This window comes from Tupaia chinensis, unplaced genomic scaffold (genome assembly GCF_000334495.1).
Source record: "Tupaia chinensis unplaced genomic scaffold, TupChi_1.0 Scaffold000426_1, whole genome shotgun sequence".
In the NCBI taxonomy this organism is placed as follows: domain Eukaryota; kingdom Metazoa; phylum Chordata; class Mammalia; order Scandentia; family Tupaiidae; genus Tupaia; species Tupaia belangeri.
This window is the reverse complement of record NW_006159931.1, coordinates 4,278,638-4,282,528: the sequence shown is the minus strand read 5'-3', so window position 1 is coordinate 4,282,528 and position 3,891 is coordinate 4,278,638. Positions and strand designations below refer to the sequence as shown.

The 3,891-nt window shown below is 39.0% G+C and overlaps 1 pseudogene; it reads right to left on the bottom strand.

Annotated features, from left to right (window-relative positions):
• Positions 1-3,491: 3,491 nt before the first annotated feature.
• Positions 3,492-3,561, bottom strand: LOC114008991 (uncharacterized; annotated as a pseudogene).
• Positions 3,562-3,891: the final 330 nt, after the last annotated feature.

The window sequence follows — 3,891 nt, the reverse complement described above, 5'->3', positions numbered from 1 at the left end:
CCGCTGTCGACTACGTGGGAGTCCAGCGACATAGCCATTACGCTAACTCCTGGTTCCCTAAATCTGCCTTATTTCTAAAGGCTGTTTTTATTATTAATGTTTGTCTTTGATTTTGTTGGGTTTGTCTCCCTACATTGTTTTTGTTTGGCTTACATTTACATGTTATTTCCACTGGAGTTACTAATCGTACATCTTAGATTACTTTTAGCATTCGTCTGGGATCTAATTAGATAGATAAATTTGATAGATAAATATATATATATATATATATATATTTATATATAGGATAGTAACTTTGCAAACTTACATCTCCTATTCTTCTCTTTGTGTCACCACTATTATGCATTTTATTTTTATGTGCTATAAACTTTATACTGAATTATTTCTTCTTTGCAGACTTTCACCATTTAAAGAGATTTTAAAATATCCGAAAACGTACTTTTATATTTCCCTTCATTCACTCATTTCTTTCCTGCAATCGTTATTTCTATCCATAGATTCAAAATCGTTTTTCTTTTGCCTAAAGGACCTCCTTTAATGTGTCCTTAAAGCAGTTTAATGTGTCCTTAATGCAGGTCTCCTGGCAGTACCATCTCTGAGCGCATCTCATTTTTCCTTTGTTTGATGGAAGAACTTTTTCATTTCCGCTCTGTTTTTGAAGAATCTTTCACCTGAGCATAGTGTTTGGGTGACAGGGTTTTCTCGTTTTTGTTTTATTTTTGTCCTTGCTTTCAGAAATTTAAGTGCATCACTCCGTTTTTTATTGTTGTTGTTGGTGGTGGAGTTTTGTTTTGTTTTTAGAGATTTATTTTTTGCTATAGGGCATGCGTGCTTCCCAGAAAGACAGAGCAAGACAGAGAGATAGAAAGTGAGAAATCGCCCCCCAGGAAGATGGTCACACCTTAATCCCTTTTTCATTCTCTTCTTGGGATCTTGGGCATGCATGCACATGTGCCTGACTTGAGTGTCAAACCTTTGGGTCCAGGACTTGAAATGCAGTCAGCCACGTGGAAGTCCAGCTGCGTAATCAATACACCATCTACTGGTCTCAGGATAGAGTTTTTAAATACGTTCTGTAGAGGCAGATGGCCAGAAACAGAGGTGCATGGATTTGGTTATGATTCATTATCAAGTAGCAATGGATGTTGCCTGAGCCCTAGAGGTTGGAGCATGTGACGCTCCTCCTCCAGGGGCTTAAACAGCCTTCCATGTATGATAGAAGAAGGGGCTGGGATGTAGGTGGAGCTCTACCTGTCCTCCTCCCACAGACACCATCACTAACTCCATGTTTGCCTCATAGGGGAGGGCTCTCTGCTTGGTGCTCAGTCTCCGATGTGGGCTCCTAGACGCTGTCCCTGGGGAAGAACTTTGCTATTCCAAACTAGCCTTAGCCTGCAGTTGGCCTTGAAAATCTTATTACATTTATTTATTTATAGTCATGCGGTAGCCACTCTTTCTTTATCTGTCAAAGGTGAGAGCTTTGTGGTTTCTTCTACCACTGAAAATCCTTCTTGTTATTTCAGTGTCAAAAACCACGATTTTGTAGATTATTCAGTTTTCTCTCATTGTCATGGGAGCGACAGGTTTTGCAGCTTTCTACATTTCCAACAGTACTAGAAGCCTCAATAAAAATGTTTAAAGAATTAACTGTTAGTAAAAACAAACTAGAAATTAGTAACTCAACAATAACAATTGAATGTTCCAGATTTAAAAAGTAATGAGAGTGAAAAAATATAAAAAATGACTGTTAACAAGGGCATTTGGAAATTCCTATTGATATTCTAATTGTCTAGAAAACAGCCATCAGTAAAATAAATAAACCATTAGGTAGAGAGAAGGCATAAAATATATACCCTACTAATTTGCTGTTCTTGATAATGAATTGATCTTTAACTCTGACAAAAATTCACAGTACACAGATAAAACACAATAATGTGACTCCTCTCAGCCTTCTGTGATGACGTATATGTCAAACAGTGAAAATAAATCTCTCTCTCTATTCCAGAAATACTTGTAATATTTGCTAAGTCCTATGGCTTCATATTTAACATTCTTAAAGTATGAGAATAGATATAAAAAATAAATGATGGGAGATTTATGCCAAAATAAGGAAGGCAAGTCTTATTTCTGGGAGTGGCCTGGTTATTTCTTACCTACTTGGATTCATGATAAAAATAATGTTGTCACGGGACCAGCAGATAGCATAATGGTTATGTTGCTGGACTCCCAAGTGGTTTAAGTTCCAGACCTGGTGGCTTAAAACAAACACCGGCCACATATGCACGCCCAAAGTCCCAAGAGGAGAACTGAGGGGAAAGGATTGTAGCATGGCCATTCACCCTAGGAAGTGATTTCTTGTTTTCTGTCTCTCTGTATCTCTTTGGCTCTCCGGCAAGCGCATGTGGCCTATAGCAAAAATCTCTCTACAAACAAACAAACAAAACAAAAGAAACAAACAAACTAAATATATATATATATAAGTGTAGTTGCATAAAATTGATGCCCCTGATATCCAGATATATCATAATAAAAAGAACTAAAACTAAATCAACAGTTTATCAACAACTATATTGATTTCTGATTCTAGAAAATTTATAGCCCACTACTGTGTGAAGAGCAGATCTTTTTTTTTTTGAGTATTACACAAACATTTCACCCTGTTGAACAGCTTTGCCAAAATAATTTTAAATTTAGAGGAAACAAGAAATCATTATGAATCAAACATCAGGAAAAGAGTCCTTTTAAAACCACTTCTATTTTAAAAACAATGGAGGAAAATTTAAAGTCAATCATCTTAGTATAGCTCACTCCCGTTAGCATCTGTGAGTTGCTAGGTTTTGAATGTTTGTGTCCCTCCCAAAAATTCGTGTTGAAACCCAGTAGGGCCTTTAGAAGGTGGTGAAGTCCTGAGGGCTGCACCTCAGAAATGGGACTAGAAAAGGGACAAAGGACCGATGGCCTCTTTCACATGAGGACACAGCATCAAGCATCATCTCGAAAGCAGAGTCTGAGCCCTTGGGCGCATCAGACCTACCAGTGCCTTGATCCTGGATTTCTCAGCTTTGCAAATGTGGAAAATAAACTCACCATTTTTAAAGAATTACCCAGCCTCAATTACCCTGTTATGACAGCATGAAACAACTGGAGACAGAGTCTTACAAATTTTTGTGTATTAAGACCTCCAACAACCATCCCTTTTTTTTTTTTTTTTTTCGGTTTTGACAAGTCATTTTTGTTAGGTCTCTTATTTTTATTTATTTAGTTTAGTTTAGTTTTAGTTTTTGCTGTAGGACATATGTGGTCATTGAAGAGAGACAGAGAGAGGGAAAGTGAGAAATTGCCTCCCAGTGGGGAATGGCCACACTGTAATCCCTTCTCCATTCTCCTCTGGATTTTGGGTATGCATGCACACAGCCTGGCATGATCTTCAAGTCGCTGGGTCTAGGACTTGATCCGTGTTGTCTGCTATGTGGCATCCAGCCTCTCTAACTTTGCACAGGGGCCATCCTGGTCTTCTCTGTATCATTCCAGTTTTAGGATACGTGCTGCTGACATGAGCACCAGCCTTCCTACCTCTATGCCACCTGCTGGCCCTTATTTTTAAGTATTCTGTACCCTGCTCCCAAATGGGAGAAATCCACTTTCAAGAGAGACAGAGAGAGAGAGAGAAATAACCACCCAGGGGAGATGGGCATACTGCTTTCCCTCTTTTTCCAGTCTCTTCTTGGGATTTAGGGCATGTATGCATATGCGTAGTGTAATTCTCAAGCCACTAGGTCCAGAGATCAAACCCATAGTCATGGGTTTGAGGAATCTAGCCACCTTAACATTCACACCACCTTCTGGCCCACCAATGGGCCGCTAGGTCCAGGGCTCCAACCTATAGAGTCT